At 37.6% G+C, this 19,150-nt stretch overlaps 1 protein-coding gene across 1 annotated transcript in view; it reads right to left on the bottom strand.

Moving 5' to 3' along the window:
- Gm14461 (predicted gene 14461) overlaps window positions 1-19,150 on the bottom strand; it is a 64,684-nt gene that overhangs the window by 39,365 nt on the left and 6,169 nt on the right. Inside the window, exon 2 of the mRNA NM_177843.4 lies at window positions 8,271-8,314. The gene's annotated coding sequence lies outside the window, so the exon portion shown is untranslated. The remainder of the gene's footprint in view (window positions 1-8,270; window positions 8,315-19,150) is intronic.

The following is a 19,150-nucleotide window of genomic DNA, read 5'->3' as shown; positions in this document are numbered from 1 at the left end:
CCCCTCCCCTCCTCTCTTCTTGCTCTTGCTCTCACTCTGTGTGTGTGTGTCTGTGTGTGTGTGTGTGTCTTTCTCTGTTTCTACTACCCACTCAAATCCCCTCCACATGCCCTAAATAAATCTATTTTATACTATACTGCGGCTGGTACCTCAGGGAGAAGGGATGCCTTAAGAGGAGCCGGCAGAAACACTCCCTTCCCCACACTATACCACACCTCCAACAAACATGCCCCTGGCTTTTTTTCTTTGCTCTTTTATATATATATAATGCAACAAATTCATGTGGACAAATCTGCTCTACTGGAAAATGCAATAGCTATTTTCCAGGTTATGTGTATGGTATGACAGTATAAGGTGGGGGGGGGGGTAAATTTTTTTAACTTAAATATGACAGTAGTTTCTAATATATGTGTTTGTGTGTGTGTATGTGTGTGTGTGTGTGTTATCTATCTATATCTTCCAACACACCTATTTAAAGATATGTCAGCAGATGTGAAGACATTGCCTCCTGTGGCTTTAAGAATATCCTTTTAAGACAAGATCCTTGACTATGTAACAGAAAGTATTTTAGAGTGAAGCAAAGGTACCAAGCTTAAATTAGACTTAAAAGCAAAGCAATATTTAAAAATTAAGTAAAGTTTTAGATGCATGTAAAATATGAGCTAGTTGTCTTACTTCTCTTAAAGAATTTCATTTGGTTTTGTAATGAAATTGTAAGCTAATTTTATGAGGAGTGTTGTGTATGTTCAGAGATGAGAGAGGAGTAACCCGTGCAATTTAATTCAAGGCTTTTCAGGATTGTGTCCCTAAATAAACATAGTCCACGTGTTGAATCTGATGTTCTTGTTTGAGATGTCCATCAAGAAACATAGCCAGTTCCAGAATAAGGGTTCCTGGTTGCCATTCATATCCCCTTACATTCCCCTGGCTTTTAAAAGAAAAATTCCCTCAAATGTATCGAAATTTAACACCATGCAACAACATATATATATATATGTGTGTGTGTGTGTGTGTGTGTGTGTGTGTGTGTATGTATAATGTATATGTGTATGTGTATGTATATGATGTATATGTATATGCATATGTATATGTATATATAAACAACATGTGTGTGTGTGTGTGTGTGTGTGTGTGTGTGTGTGTGTGTGTGTGTGTGTACATGTTAAAGTCAAGCTGTACTCTTAGAAATAAGGCCTGGTTACTCTGTTATAATCACAAAATAAAAACTATCCTGAATGCTTATCCAAGGAAATATCCTAACACATTTCCATTAACCCTGTGTGATAGTATATAGTATACTCTTTCCCTACTGGATGTTGAAAAGCAGAAGTTTTTAATTACTTTTCAACATGAGATGTGAAAGCAGAAGAGTTATTTCATGTTTACAGGTGTTTTGTCTGCATACACACACACACACACACACACACACACACACACACACACACAGTGTGTGCACCTGGTGCTCCTGCAAGCAAAAAAAAAAAAAAAAAAAAGAGGAGAAACTGTAACCAATTAGATGGGTGCTAAGAACATAATCTTGTTCATCCTGCAAAGCATGTGTCCTTAGCCACTAAGCTACCTTTCCAGACATAAATCCCAATGCTTTAATTTGTATTTCTTTAATAGTGAGTATTACCTTTTTGTATTCTGACTTTATGTGTTGCTGTATTGTCTTAAAAGAAAAAAAAGGGGGTGTGTGTGTGTTGCAACTAACATAAGCACGAGTTCTCAACTCAACTACCTGTTGGTTTCTTTTCTGACTTATTCCTTGTTTCTTTTTCTTACCTCTTAAAAATATTGATTTTTATAGGCTTCTCGTATAATAATAATGAGTCATTTAAGCTAACAGGATTGTAAGAAATGTTAATGGAGTAGTGGAAATTATCAATATTCTTTAAAAGAAATCAGGAGAATTGAGAGAATGATTGCACAGATGAACCTGTGTGTTTGGCTAGCTCTTTCAGACATTTACATACCAGCAGCCCACTTGGTACTGACTTAGTTTGTCAGCTTGGACATCAGACCAGCATGACTACTGAACTAGCCCTGGGGACTGAAGCAAACATGACCTTGTGAAGTGTAGGAGCACAAATGTCTACAGTAAGGTATGTACTAGTTTCTGCCTTTAGAAGATACAGATAGACAACTGTGCTGGTTAACTAACTGTATTCGTTATGTTTGATTGCCAACTAGGGGTGATTCCGAACCAGCATTGAAACAAACATCTGGATTTGTCTGAGAGAGATTTTCTAGATCAGGTTAATTAAGGTGGCAAGACTCATCTAAATGTGTGGACACCATTACACGAACCTAGGGGTGCCAGAATGGATAAAAGGGAGAAGGCAAACCGAGCCCTAGCAGTCAGCTGTGCATTGTTACTGTAGGTGCTATGTGACATCAGTCTCATACCCCCACCCCCATGACCTCCTCACCTTGGACTGTATCCACATATTGTGAATCAGAAGAAGCTTGCCATTATTTAGACTGCTTTGGTTCAATATCTTATCTTTGTAATTCACAGAGATGAATATAGGAACACATGTAAGAAAATGGATTTCAACTAAAACACAGCCTTGAGTAAGGGTGTGCCCTTAACCACCACAAGAGTCTCCTGGCTTGCAACTGTCACTGGAGTCAGTATTCCAAGACTGGAGAGACCCATTCTATTGCTCATAGCTAATCTGAGCATCTTTCTGGAATGCCAAACAAATTACAAGTTACTTTTCAGGTACCCTCAACTATCTATCTAGCACAGTGTCCATAACATCATATTTATAAGCATTCCTTATGAGAAAGAATAAAAACAGCTACCTCCCTGATTACTCACTCTCTATTTTGGCCACTGTTCATTGTTAATCTCTTCTAGATGACCTTAAAATGTCATTTTTTAAAGTTGAGATGTTGTCTCAACTCTTCAAAGGCTGTGGAATTAGCTAATTTACTGAACAAGTTTTGCTCTTCTTGATTTTCTGATTTGTGTGTGATCGGGTGTATACCAGGCAGACACTGGCAGAAGGGGCATCATAACCACCACTATGGACTTCAGATAAACACCACCCAAATGTCCAGTTATGACTAGTAAGGTGGACTGAAACACAAAGTCAAGTTCTACTTGATAACATATATAACAACAATTAATCACAGAAGCAACAAAATGAAATAAAACATACATTTTCAACCAAAACAATAAGACACTAACAAAACATGGTTTTTTTAAGTTTCATATAATAATATGATTAACTACACATGCTTTCTGTCTACATGTAAATTAGAATAACTAAATGTTTGGCGAACACTTTCAGCTTAAATAGTTACTTGGGGAAGTGAGCTACTTGTAGTTTGTATGAACAAGTTATTTAGATGTAATGTTTATTTCTAAGTAGTAAAATGATGATATAAAATTCTTTGGAGCTGAATTCCACAACCCTCTATAATGTTTTCCATTTTAGAGTATATTACTTTTCCTCTCCTGTAAACATTTTTAATGAAGAATTTAAATGCATGCAACCATATGTCTCTTTTCCAAGCAGCAACAACTCAAAGGGAACTAATTCCCCAGTGATCAGTTCAGTTATGTGTTAAGTAAAATAATATCCTAAGGAAGATACACATTAGAACACTTGGTGATAATATAGCCATTGCTATATTTCATGTAAATAGAAGCCATGGACTATTTACACAATTATGTTATTCAAAAAAGACTAATGACTTAATTTTACTAGAAAATTGACTTCAGCTATCAGATCCACATCTAGGCATTAAATTCCTATGATGATCTGCAAAGAAAGTTGCATAAACAGTAACAGGGAGGACCATGGAACAGCCTCATTCCTACCTCTGTAGTTACAGAGGGCCCTAAGAACCCAGCCACTGTGAGGGGTTGGCTTATATATCAAGAGGAAGAGAAGAACACATTTGTTGTTGCTGTTTTAAGACAGGCCTGACTCTGTATCCCAGGATGTCCTGAAATTAACACTGTCTTGGGATAACCTCCTACCAGTCTTCTTGCCTCTGATACCCCAGAACTACGACTACAGGTCTTAGCCACACTCCTGGATCTACATACAGACTTAACCTGTATCAAATCTTTGATTTCCTCAACAAGTATTTCACAAAGCAGGACTGCATTTGGAAATTATTACAGACATTTTTTGCTGCGAAAAATTTTGGCAAATATAAGACAATTTTAGATTGGGCTTCTTGATTTACACATAATGTCAATATCAGTAGCAAGAGGTAGAAAATCTCAAAGGGGCAAAAAATATTTGAGCCGTCTCATTTCCATGTGAGTATGCCTATTGTCATTTTTGGGGGGTCTCCGGTCTTATTTTATGCAGCCATGTTAATGAGACTTTGTGGGTGTGGCCTGTCTGACATTTCCAGGAGATACAATCTTGCACCAAAATTCCTGTTTTTTTCTGGCTCTTAAAATCTTTCCACCACCTGTTCTGAAATGACCCTGAGCTTTCTGTATTTACGAATATATCAGAATAATTTAGGCCATGGATTTGAGAGAGAGCAAGAGGAGAACATGAGAAGAGTTAGAGAGATGAAAAATGGAGGAAATGATACAATTATACTATATTTTTTTAAAGACATTTGAGTAGCATTTTGACTTCTGTTGATGATTTCTGTTGTAGTGTTATATTAAAGGACTTTCTAAAAAGTCTTCAAATATCGTCACATGCTGTTTGTCTACGTAGAACATATATATGTTTGATACTATAGCATCAATTTTTTTCCTAATTATTGAGTCCATATCTAGATCTCAGAAGTGACTCAAATTAAAACAAAGACTCAAAAGCTGTTTCTGTCTTATTTTGCTGAATATGCCTCCTCATAATACTCATTTATAATCAGTTTAAATCCCTCAGTCATTGAGGATTGTCTCTTAATGTTCTGAGGACTGGAATATGGCATGCCTTTGATTTAATAACCGTTCTCAAATATGATGCTGTTCATATTGAAATTTATTCTTTGTGCAATATTATTGAGCTACTCAAACCTTGTCTCTATAGTCCTCCAATTATTCTATCATTATAAAATTGGATAATGTTCTATGATTTTCAAGCTTGATTCATATTGTCATTTATATTCATTGTGCTTGAAGTAATCTCTTCTTAAACATTGTAATGTTGAACTCCTTCCTCCACCCCTGCAGTTCAATTTGTCTTTGGCCTAGCACACCTACCTATGCATAAAATAGCATGAAGCCTTTAAAGAAGAGGTTGGTGACAGTCTTCTTGATAGCTGAGTATTTGGAAAATAGATTAAAGCAAGGCTAGTAAACAGAATAAGACAAGATCACTAGAGTGTACCAGTAATTCAAACAGACCATTATATTATTTGGAAAAATCAATACCATTACTTATTTCAACTGAAGGGTTTTAAAAGCCCATTGCTAATGAATAAACAGAACATTGAAAATGAGCAGCTATAAAATGAGTATATAATAAATAACAGAATTTTTATAAGTAATCATGAGCAATTCAGGGTGTAATTTCATTATCACTATTTTTCTTTCAGAATAAATGTTGTAATGTATACCATGCATTGGAGCAATGACAGATAATAAAAATGTTTATTGTTTTATTGTAATAATCCCACCTCTCCATTTATTTTTTACTTTGATCAATAGCAAATTGTGCTGTTATAATCTAAGAATATACTAATGTATAACCAATCAGAAAAATAATTTTATTGCACACATTATTTTTATTTTGCCTGAAAATGTTAGGGATAAAAATCAAGTATAGGTTTCCAAGGTCTCTACACTGTGGGAAAAGAGTGGAAAGCAAGCAGAACTTGTCACATATCAAGTAAATAAACTTCAATCACTGGGCAGCCGCTGCTGTCATGCACAACTCAGATAAATAGAATGTAAAAGCACTGAGTGAAAAATCTGGAGAGGGCACTCCTGACTAATGCAAGAGATAAATAATTAAATTTAGCCTTAATTGTAAAAATATTATGAGTCAATAAAATTGCCCAAATGGCATAAGGAGAGTTTGAGCAGATGCTTAGCAGAGGGATTTAATAAACGCCATTGGTACGTGTACTGACTCGTGTGTGCGCATCGTAAGCTTCTTGAGATATTGCTGCAGTGAACCTGAGACAAGCTAGCATCATGGGAAAAGTAAAACAAGGTTGGCTTCACTCATCGTTCTGGATATTTCTCAAGGCTGTGACATTGGCCTCACTAGGTCTGGTGATGGTCTTCTTATACGTGCCACTGCATGGTGGATACCTGTGTGAAAAAAGAACTTCCAAGCAAGAAGCCTTTGAGAAAGACAAAACTTTTGCAATTTCTTCCAAGGCAAGCTCTCAGGTGATGTGAAGATCTTCTGTACCAGCGGTTCTCAATCTGTGGGTCACAACCCCTTTGGGGGGTTGAATGAACCTTTCATGGGGGTCATGTAAGACCATCTGGAAACACAAACATTTGCATTGTGATACATAACAGTAGGAAAATTATTTATGAAGTAGCAATGAAACAATTGTATACTTGGAAGTCACCACAATATGAGGAACTGTGTTAAAGCATTAGGAAGATTGAGAACCACAGCTTGATGCCTTGCCTCTTAAAGATCCCTCTATGTACTGATACCAGTACCCCAGGGACTAAGCCTGCAGTACAAGGAACAGAGAAACAATGTCCAAATCACAGCAATAAGGAAAGACAGTATGAATTTGAACTTTAACTGAAGATAATACAAAATATAGTTGGAAAGCCAGTAACTGTACACACAGATATGTATATGTGTTACAAGAAATGAATAGATACAAAGAAATTTAGAATTGCTGTATTAAACTGTATGTAGTCTTAGCAAAATAAAATAAAACCGTTAATGAGAGAGAATGTGGGGCCAGAATCTCTACTAATATAAAAAAAAATAAAATTAAATCATGTTTTTAACCATATTATTCCAAATAGTGAATCCATAGTGGCTCACTAGTATAAATTAAACCCACATGAATTTAGAATAAAAATAGCTGTTGTGTATTAATTTGAGCTGCTGTGGCTAGGATTATGAGCACAGACACAAAGCTCTTCTATATTTATCACCTATGCTTTTATTTTTTAATAAAAATAGAGAACTTGCCTAGGTTAACATATTAAACACATGCAGATCAATGAATAGTGAATGAATGTGTTTAGTACCTTTTATTTTCTTAGTGCCAGGTACCTAAGAGCTAAGGTTAAAGTGCAGATAAAGTACTTCTGCTCTGTTCAGGTACTTGATTGCAGATAGATGATATTCAGTAAGATAAAAGGTGTGAGACTTAAATTCTTGAGAACTACAGGACTAGAATAATAAAGGAAATGAATCCTAGACAACAGGAAAATCACAGCACAGAGTTGTAAGGATGGGATAGAATTGGCAACGTCAGAAATAAAACAGTGGTAAGGCTCTGTGGCAAGAAGCAGCTACAAGTCATGAGGTTTATGCAATGCAAAGTGGCGTTTCAAGGACCAATTAATTGGGGAGAAATAATATATAAACAACTCTGATCTAGTTGAGGAATATGTATTCCTTTTCTGAAAACAGCCGAGTTTGAAAGGAGGAAAGGATTTGAGAAGACACTGTTAACTCCCATCTAAGGGACCTCATTAAGCATTCACTGACAAAAAAGAAAGAAAGGAAAAGGAAAAAAGAAAAAAGAAAGAAAAGAAAAAAGTACAGGAAAATGATCTCTTGATAGTCTGATTATCCCTAATGTGAAGAATTGCAATTCTAATGCAAATAGAAGACCCAGTGATGGCTCCAAGCCTTCTGATCTCAAATATCTACAATCCCAAGATTATCTTTTCCTCACCAAAACCAGACCAAAGTCAGCCTGAATCCAAATCTTCCCACCTCTGTGTTTTCCCAAAGTCCAACATCCTACCATTCTAAACCTCAGCAGAAAGAGTGAAGATGATGCTATCTAAGAGATGCCCGTGTTGAAATAAACAATTCTTCCTTTACTGAAAGAACCATCTTTTCCATGTTGGAAAGCACAGATGTTACATTTGAAAAAAGATGGTGAACCATGGGAGTCCATGTCTGAAATCCCACTAGCAATTCTCCTTCGATGCTTTCCTGCTAGAGCTGAGCCTCAGTTGTATGTCTGTGATTCTAGAATCTCAAGGATACCAACAGCACACATGCTGCTTTGGGGAGTCATGCTTTGAAACTCCCAGTTCTGCACATCCTATTCACTTTCCCTGGGTTTTGATTAGTTTTCTCTCACGGTTCTTTGTTCCTCTGAGTTTCTCAGATACTTACACATGCATCCAATCCAGACAGTGCATCGCCAGTTCGGTTCAACCCTGCATTATAAAAACACACAGTGTTAGTAATAGACAGGCTTAAAGGTAATTGAAAAGTAAAATCACTTGAAAATGTTGGGTGTTTTACAGGAATGAAAGGAGTATTATAGATTCATTACATTAACTCAGTAAACATTGCTTGTAAATCCTTCTGGAATGTCCTTTTTTTGTACTCCCCAACCAATACATCACACACAAAGTGGTAAAAAATTTTTTGAGGCTAGTGTATGATATTTTTCTTACTCTTTAGCTCCCTCTTCATCTACTCCTCAGCTCCACAGTTCAAGTAAAGAGAAAATAAAATCAATAAAATCTATTTCATCTCAATTTGACCGTCTTTAAATTATTCGTAACTCCATGAATGTGAACACATGGCAAGCTTCAAGGTTGTTAACCAGGCAAGCAAAATATTTACATAAATGGTCCTGTGATGTGGTTGTAAATTACAGGAATTGCTCAAAAGAAAGGTGCCGTGTAAATGGAAAATAATAATGATGATGGAATGTTCGTTATTAACTATAAAATAGAAAAAGGAAATACATGGTGTATACTTAACACATAAGGAAATTCTTTTACAAAGAAATAAATAAATTAAACCACAAATAAAACACGCTTATGTGCTGCAACGGACAGCTGGATTTATGCCGCTCTTGTGATGTCTCTATTGCAAGCCATATGGTTCTTGCTCATTAATGTAATTTTAAAAGAAAATCTCACTTGAGAACGCGTTTGGAATATGATAAATAAACAAAGGCTTATCATATCATTGTCCCACTTTCACATCACAAGTGTTTTTATTGAATTTATATCAACAGTGGGCTTACTCTCAACACCACCTCCAAATCCAAATTGACAGGCTCTTTTCTTAGTTAATTTAACAGACGGAGCTGTTCGGTTGGTTTTTCCTAAGGAAGCTGCCTGGGGACAACAAGGCCAACGACAGTTGATTATAAACACTAACAAACAGGTGCTGTGTTTGTTTGTGAGTTCCCTGTGCTGAAGAGAGAACCTAGGGCCTTGCACTTGCTAGGGAAATCACCTGCAGCCAAGCTACATCCAAGCCATCCACAATATTTTCCCCAAAAACCATATTTAATAACTCTAACTATGTTGTATATTTCCATACAATAGTTAATTTTTAAAATTCCACTATCTATAAGATGTCTGCTTTCAATCCTGAGAAAAATAAATTTGAAAATAAAGACAACATTGTTAGGCTTGTTAAGGAATAGCCACTCTTCTCTCACAAAGGATGTAGTCAGAGGGAACTGTTCTTAAGAAGCCACTCAGAGAGAACCTGCAGAGAACAGAAGGCCCATACAAACCACTGAAGGAACTCTACCCTGAATACAGTGTTTTCTCACTTCTCAGAGTTTTATGATTTGAGGACACGCATCAGTTCTTCTGACCTCATCATGACAAGAGCATTATATATAAATACAAGGTAACATAATGATAAAAATGATTATCTAAAATTCACAAAGCCATGTTTAGTTACATGAAAACTATAGAAGTGAAATGTCTTAGGTTTAAATTCATTATAATTGCATAATCTTGGCTTCTAGACAGCAAAAACTCTAGACATTTTAAGAGCTAGCAATTTTTTCTTTCTTATTCACCAAATAGCCACAAACTTAAAAAAAAAAAAAAAAGGTGCCTTTAGCAACTTACAGTCTACTGCATTTTCTGAAAGAGATTTCAACATGACTTAAGCCTGTGCCTTCTAATGTCACCTGGAGCCAGGCTTCAGAAGTAGACTTAGCTAGACTTGGCTTCATGGCCACACCAACTCACAAGACTTAATGCTAGTTGCAAAATTTAACCTTTCCTTTCTCAAATTTGAGTGTATACAAGTTTTAACCTACAAAAGCTGTCAAGTCAGCCATGGATGCAGCAATAAGAAGAGAAAAATTAAAATAATACCTCTTGGTGTGTTTGTCAGCCCACCAAATTAGAACTGATTCTCCTAAAATAACCTTCCTCAAGCTGAGAAATTGGCTTTGAGTGGACCCATCTATCCCAGCATGCCTTTCCGACTATGGACTTTTCTTTAGCAAAATGATAGTTCCCTTACCTTCTCACTTAAACATGGTGACTCTGTGTGAGTAAGATGGCAGTTCAGAACAGCACCCCATGAAGCTCATTGAATTATAGTCAAAATTATAGTCAAATAGTCATTATAGTCAAAATTAATAATGATGACTAGAGAGGCTACTAGAATTCATTCTAATTGATCCCATTGAGAAATGGCTTCATTAAAAAAAAAACAAATGGAAATTTAAGCATTTTGTTTTTAACGTTTTATCTAAGTGAAAATTCATGCTATATATTTGCTTTATTTCCGTCTATTTATTTATATACAGTCCTTGAAAATGTCTCAATTAGTGTAACTTATTGAACAAGTTCCAAAAGCTGTGCTCTGTCCCTTCTTATATTGCAGATTGTGAGCAATCCAAGGGATGCTCTGAAGTGTTCCAGGATGTTTTTAATTTGGGGTAGGCAACATTATGTGCAGTTGAGCTCTGTATGATGCACAGAAGCATAAAATTCTTGACTGTGATACAATCAATATTCTTTCCACATGTCAATCAAGACTATAAGCAAAATAACCCAAATTATTACTTATATCTTATTAAATTTTGTGTTTATATTTTTCATATAGTGAATCTGAAAATTTACTCTAATTTCACATTTGTCTAGGTTATTAGAGTATAATACTTTATTCATTCTATTTTGGAATATATATAGCGTGGTTTTTATTTTTAAAATTAATTCCATATACAGTCCTACAATAATTTGCAAAAGAGCTTCAAAAGGAAAGGAAATAATAAGAAAGCTTTAAACTGAGCTATATCAAATAAAAGAAATTCTTGTTGTTACTGTAAAAATAAGCCCAGGGCCGAAGGAACTAAATCAGAGTGGGCCATTAATCATCTCCTGCATATTAATGAATCTCAATTAAGAAAGAATATCAGGTACTCTGTTTGACTTTTGTGTATTTACTGAATCGAAATCACACAGCCAAACTCCTCAGAACAATCATGTTTACTTTGTAGATAATGAAAGAAAATATGAGTTTTGACTTTTCATATACTAGTTGTTAAAAAATGAATTTTTTCACCTCCCTTATAAGCATATGATTTAAGTCTAGAATTTCCATATCACATTTCTACTCACATCCAGAAATGGTATCTAGTTCCCATAAGGGAAAACATGGCTTGATCACCATATATCTAACTGCTTTCTCATATATATACATATATATACATAAATACATATGAGAAATATATATATTTTTTAACCTAGTGTTGGTTTTTTGAATGTGAGCTTGAGGCTGCTCTTCCTTCCATAGATAATACTGTGTCCTGCTCTCAGTCAAATCAATAGGCAGTTCAAATTCTTTTTCTACTGCCTGATAAACACAAACACTGTGACTTAAAAACGTGTCCTGTCCAACTAACATTTTCCAAAGAACAAAACAAGAAAGCAAAAGTGACTTGCTTCATTCATGCCCCATCTCCTCTCCAAGTTAGTGTTACAGAAGAGAAGTGAGGCCCTACGTCATGACCAGTGTGAGCCTTTTAAGCCTCTCTTCCATGACAATCCATGCTCTGACTCAAGGAGCATTACATGAGTGGAGTGTTGATAATTTATTAAGATGGGGAAGGATTGGGGGCATCGTGGTACTTTAAACTATAGATTTTCTCCACAGAGATCCTAGGATTCAGACTCAACTTTTAGCTAATAAGTAAATATTTCCTGAAACATAATTAATAATAATAATAATTTGACTGAAACAACTTTGAAAAAATCAGACTGGAATACCTCTACACAGGACACTCAGAACTCGCTATTTCTTGTTTGTCTTACCACAGACTAGAGACACTTATGCATATACTCCCAACCAACACCTAAAGACATTTGCTCTGTAATCCCTGGAAGGCCTGTAAAATCTTCCTCCGTCACAGTTTATGGGTCTTGCCATGGTCTGAAATAGTTTCTAGGCCTAACTGTCCTCTTTAATATTTTGTATTGCTGTAATATTCAATGTGCATTAAGTCCTTGGGGGATTCTATGTGAAAGGTCAGCTGTAATAACCGATTACTGCTTGTTATTATTAAGACTCCTTTGTTCCATACAATCCCTCCGTACAGTTGGAGAACACTCCTCTAGGGATGAGTTTATCTCCATGTACTTTTGTGATAGAAGCAGAATTCATTCGCAGCCATTGCCTTCTTTGAATTCAACCCTAGAAAAGAAGATTTCATTCTCTGGCGGGTGCAACTAAATCATCACTTTAAAACCTATGCCTTGTGATGTGTAATGGGTATCTTTACTCACTATCTGAAACTTACTGTGACTGTCCCCCAAGTAGGCACCTCCATATCTTACAGGATCTTCTGATTTTATTCTAACCACAGGCACTCATTCCACTTCTTTAGGACAAAAATAACACGGCTGGGCTTTTGAGAATTATATAATCATTATCAGGTTTGAAATCTCACCCACAAGGTTATGATAATCTTTAAGAAAGCACTCCCTCTCTTTAACTGGAAATAATCTTTGTCAACTTTAACACACGTGATTCCTTTGTCTTTGAACAGAATAGGTTGTGCCATTATCCCAGTGATTATTATATATAAAAAGAAGTGGTTCTGAAAAACACACTAAATCTTCCAAGAAGAATCTATATTCTATCAGGTTATTTCTGCTCTTCCCTACAAGGTCAATGAGTCCTTCATAGGATAGACTGTCTAACCTTGAGAACTGATCAGTGACCTTGCCTTATGAACAGGAGCAGTGTGTTAGGTATGACAGTGACTGACACTGGTTGGGAAGTTATAACCTCTCCTATTAGATTACAGGCCCTCTAGAAAAAGAAAGTCAAAGGTACAAAAGTGATACAGTGAACCTTAACACTGGGTGGGTTGCTTCTCATTTGTTCACAGGGCATTTAAAGAAAGATGGAAAACATCACTCAAATGCCAACCAGAAAAAGTCAAACTCACAAACATCTAAACTTTGGTTCTGATCAAAATATGATACCTAGAGCAATCACGTCAGCTGAATTCCAAAGAGAAACAGAAGCAGATAGAACATCCAAGTTGTCAGTTTATGACAAAGCAGGTGAGAAAAGGATGCTCACCATGTAGGTTGGGTGGTCATAATAAACTATAGTTTTGACTGCTTGCTGGATGACACCAGTTAATGTGTCCATTGGTTTGGAAGAGTAAGAGCTCCAGAGACCTGGTATCTTGTGTTGCTCACTAGAAGCTCCTGGTCCACCGTCATGAACGTTGACAAGGAGCTCATGAGAGAGACTATAGTGGAGTTGGACTCTACTATCAGCACCTGAGGGCAGAACTATCTGTGACAATTAGTTGATACTGGAGAAAAATATCATGAAACCCTTTCTCTGCATTCCTATCTGAAGTAAAATCTTGAAGTTGCTAAGGAATGTAGAGCTAATCACAATATCTCTAAAGACAAAAAGGACCTTCTGTGAAGAAGGTTGTCTTACAGAACATATTTCCATGCTCTGGAGAAGGAAGGCAGTCATGTTTCCCAAAGGAGCCTGTTCCAGAACTAAACAATGGTCTGCTAACATTTGAGAAAATACTAGAAAAAGTTTCCCAAGTTAGCCCAAATAAAGACAGAACTTGACTGCCATCGAAAGGAGACCAGATAGTATAGAATCCACAATCCACAGCTAACAACAAGTCTAAGACTAGGTATGGACAAGGAGAATGGAAGGCTTTCGTCATTCTCATTATGGACCTGCCACTGATGGACAAAGAGTGGTATCTCCACAAGGTAAGAGACCACAGCATAGAGATAAGCCCCATGCACCTATGAAAGGACAGGTGACAAACTAAGAAAGCAGGACTGAATGTGTCATCATAACCTTCGCTTTAAGCCATAGCAATGGTGGCCAATACTAGAGAAGTTGAAGCTTATGCATACTGAAAACAAAGCCTAACCCCCACTTCTAGTGACCCAATATAAGAATTATTTTTTAGTCACTTTTAAGTCTTTTATGTGGGACATTTACAGGTAAGTAAAAAATTAGAAGAAACAAAAATGAAGAAAATAGAGTTAGAAGATGATGAACTATATAGATGGAAGGAACAATAGACATGAACCAAAGGTTAGCTCTCCCTGGGGCTAGAAAAAGAGTGGAGGACTATGTTAAAAGCCATAGTAGGAAACGAGGCACCGTGCATGAGCAAATGAAGAATTTTTTTTTATCAGAGATGGGATCTGCTAGCTGGAATAAACCTTAAATGCAGATGCAGTAATAAATTTACTTCTAAAAGCTCACTGAATCTAAAGACAGATGAATATAAACCAGGCTCACTGAAGGAAAGTGGAGAGGGGGTAAACACATCATTGAGCTGTCGGCCATAAGCAAAGGTACCTAGAGTCACAAGAGAGGATGAGAAAGCAAGAGGGACAGAAGAGACAGAAAGACAAAGGCTATATTAAAAGAAACTCACAACACATATGACCAAGAATCAAAAACAAAAAACAAAACACAAAAAACCTAGGAGTAAGATAAACACCTAGTGAAAATTAAACAAAGTTAAAGTAAGTCCAAACATACAAGCTATGGTAGGCAGACTGCAGTGAAGCAGAGATAAAGAGGAAATCTCGCAGCTGCCAGGAGAGAGGTGTGTCCGAGCCTAAGAACATAGATGAGTAGAAGAGTAAACTTCTTGTCAGAAGCTATGAGAAGTGAAAGACAGCGGCGTGACATCTGTGAATCGCTGAAAAGAAAACAATTCTGTCAACCCTGAAAAAAAATATCTAGCAAAACCATCTCTCAAAAAACAAAAGTAAAAAATGTACTTTTCAGGCACATAATGTGAGCACTAGCTGAGAGACAGGAAAGAAACTCACGAGGGAATTCTTCACACGCACAGGGTGAGACACAATGGATCAACAGGAAGAAATGAAAAACCATGGACATGGAAAACCAAAAGCAAATAAAAAGAGAATTTTCTAGTTATAGATTGGCAAGAAATGATTCCCAGGAAGTCATCATGTTAACACTGTACTGTGAGATTTATAAGCGATGAGAGCCAGATGTAACAATAGCAAAAACAGACGAAAGGAATTTCCAACAGGCTTGGAAATTCACTGTTAGGAAACCCCAAAGCTGACTGTGACACCCACACCCAGACACAAATGGTGGCCGGGAAAGGCAAATGCCATTGGGAAGTGACAGAAACTTCAGAGCCATCCAATAGATTCAGTTACCCGAAGGAAACGAATCCATGAGCCGTGTATCAGAAACAAGACTCTTAATGGAAGACACACAGCCAAGAGCATGCTAGCTAGAACTCCATGTAGCCACTGAGGTGCAGCTCTTTGTGAACTTAGGGGAAACTGGCATGGAAAACCAGGATGAGAGATTTCCAGAATCCATCGGGGGAAGCTTGGAGCTCTCAGCCACCATGGCAGCTCTCAGGCCAGGCAAGGACAAGTTAGTGTTAGAAGGTTTGAAGCTTGAAAGAAGAGTGATGAGGAAGAGCCTTTACACATTCACAGGTGAATTCAGGTGTCCAGCAAACTTCATTAAGAACGTAGTAAAGGAAACAGGCATATTCTTGTCTTCATGGAGCTTATACCTAAAGAAAAGGAAATGTGTAGTGAATGTGTAAATGCACACAAACATTCTAAAATCAGAGACTGATGTAAGTACCATGAAGTCAAATTAAAAAATGTAACAGAAAGTGCCTTTTACTAGACAACATGGCCTGGCATAGTCAGAGAAAATGAGTGTGGATGATTAAGAAGGAGCCTTCCTATACTGTTTGAAGAAATGATAACTCAAAATGTTAGTGTTGAGGTCGACAAGGGTGTCTGGAGCCTAGACACCTGACCAGACTGCAGCTCCAGGCAAAGGCAGAATGTGAAGGGCTCAGGATCCCTGCCACACAGCCAAACATTACTGTAATGCAGACAGAAGGCTTTAGTGCTGAGAGTGGCCATAAATTTGGAACAGTTTCAATTCTTCAAATACTTATGTCTACATTGTATCTAATTTTCCAGCAAGACGGTTCTAAACAACAGCTGCCTTTGACAGGCCGACTCTCGGAAGCCATACAGATGTCTGGTTTTTACAGCCAGCGTCAACAATAATTACCTATTTAAGTGAAGAGAAGTCCTGACAAGATAATGATACATACATGACCAGTGACCCAGTATAGAAAATGATGACCAGGTGTTTGAAACTCCAAAGAATGTGGGGTATGTAAAGGTGCTCTGTTCCATCCCCGCAGGAGCAAAATAGCTTTAAGTTATTAAAAAATGATCCTATCACACAAGTGGCAGTTGTTATTCACACAAGGAACAGAGTATGTGTTTAAAGGGCAGAGCCTCAACACACAACTGTTGTACTGTTTCAGCACACAGTAGGCCCACTCTAGCTCCAGCACTAGCACACAGTGGGTCTGCTACATCTCCAGCACTCACAGCTCTGTTCATGGGGGTTTCAGGTCTGCTTTGTCCCTTAGGAACTAATTTCAGAGCCTGGTTCCTCAAGTTCCCACCATATTTCAGCCATCGTGACTTTTGTATGTATGTACCTCTTTGCAAGTATGTACCTCTTCTAAGCTCCATGTGCCTGCTACACCCTCTGTTTGGAAGTCTTCACCCAGGCATCGGCCCTCTTCACTTCTTCTCATTAGTCTCCTCATGTGATCTCCTTGAGGAAGTTTTCCGCGAATGCACTTTGCAAAAAAGTGTCAGCACTGCTGCATGGTGACCAGTTATTCTTTGCATCTCTCACCTTTTGAGACTAATTATTAATTTACTTTGACAAATTACATAAGCCCTAAGAACCCCTTGAATTATATTAACCTTAAGGGTTACTTGCTTTCCTGCTGCATCCTGTTTTAAGAAGTGTGTGTGTGTGTGTGTGTGTGTGTGTGTGTGTGTGTGTGTGTGTGTGTTTGTGTGCTATATACAGGGCGTATTTGTGTGTGCACAGAGAGGGTATGTGTGAGTGTGCACACACAAAGGGATAGACAGACAGACAGACAGACAGACAGACAGACAGACAGACAGTGTGTGTATGTATGTTCAAAGAGAGTGCATGTGGTTGGGTGTATACACGCCTGCTCATACCATGGTGCACATGTGGAGAGCAAAAGACCACCTTCAGGACTCAGTTCTCTTCTCCTATTGTCTGGACTCTAGGTACTGAACTCATTTCATCAGGCTTGGCAGCAAGCACCCTTACCCGCTGAGGCAGCCAGTAGACCCTGTGCCAGAACATAGTCCAAACATGGCATCATGAGAGGAGAAGTCTGCATGCTTTTGAGAAAACTCCAAGGAAACAAGACCAGAGTCTTGTGACCTCAGCTTCTGCAAAACACGGAATTTTTCTTGGAATGTGTTTGCTTGCTCTTCTAAGGTATAGCAGATAGGAGTACATTCACTTTAGAATACTCATTATTGCTTGCAAATCCTTTATATGCCTCCAAGGAAAACACGTTTTTGCCACATGTAACTTGCCCTCGAAATTGTATACAGCTTGAACTCATGAGAACTTTCCTCAAGTGGCCTCTCTTAACCCTCAGGGTATAAATTGTCTGAGGCACTGAATAAAGTGAGCTGTAGTACCAGACTCTCGTACTTTTCAACTACTAACTCCATTCTCCTCTCTCCTCATCCCCTCTGGAGCAATGACAGCCCTAGACTTTAAAGAAAATGTTCGGAAAACCACCTGGAAAGCAACAGTTTTATTATAGATTTATATTTATTTGTTAAATTCACTTTGAGATCAACACTCACAAGTAATCAGTTCTAGTTTAGGACCACTGACTGTATCATTGCTGATTTCAAAATATTCTGTTAACAGTCCACATAATTATTTTTTTAATATATATTTTTTAATTAGGTATTTTCCTCGTTTACATTTTCAATACTATCCCAAAGGTCCTCCATACCCACCCCCCCAATCCCCTACCCACCTACTCCCCCTTTTTGGCCCTGGCGTTCCCCTGTACTGGGGCATATAAAGTTTGCAAGTCCAATGGGCCTCTCTTTCCAGTGATGGCCGACTAGGCCATCTTTTGATACATATGCAGCTAGAGACAAGAGCTCCGGAGTACTGGTTAGTTCATATTGTTGTTCCACCTATAGGGTTGCAGTTCCCTTTAGCTCCTTGGGTAATTTCTCTAGCTCCTCCATTGGGGGCCGTGTGACCCATCCAATAGCTGACTGTGATCATCCACTTCTGTGTTTGCTAGGCCCCGGCATAGTCTCACAAGAGAGAGCTATATCTGGGTCCTTTCAGCAAAATCTTGCTAGTGTATGCAATGGTGTCAGCATTTGGAAGCTGATTATGGGATGGATCCCTGCATATGGCAATCACTAGATGGTCCATCCTTTCGTCATAGCTCCAAATTTTGTCTCTGTAACTCCTTCCATGGGTGTTTTGTTCCCATTTCTAAGAAAGGGTAAAGTGTCCACACTTTTGTCTTCGTTCTTCTTGAATTTCATGCATTTGGCAAGTTGTATCTTATATCTTCGGTATCCTAAGTTTCTGGGCTAATATCCACTTATCAGTGAGTACATATTGTGCGAGTTCCTTTGTGATTGGGTTACCTCACTCAGGATGATACCCTCCGGGTCCATCCATTTGCCTAGGAATTTCATAAATTCATAATTATAATATTGTCTGGTCAGTTTAAAAAATCAACTAATTTAATTTGTATTTATTTTGGTGTGTGTATTTTTGACTTCAACACTCTTATAGACCACCCTAACATGACCTTGCACCAACCTTGGGAAGTGCTTGCTTAAGTGCTGGTGGCAGCTAACAGC

This window comes from Mus musculus, chromosome 2 (assembly GCF_000001635.26).
Source record: "Mus musculus strain C57BL/6J chromosome 2, GRCm38.p6 C57BL/6J".
NCBI lineage: Eukaryota > Metazoa > Chordata > Mammalia > Rodentia > Muridae > Mus > Mus musculus.
The sequence above is the reverse complement of the archived record's forward strand: the minus strand, read 5'-3'. Positions and strand labels throughout refer to the sequence as shown.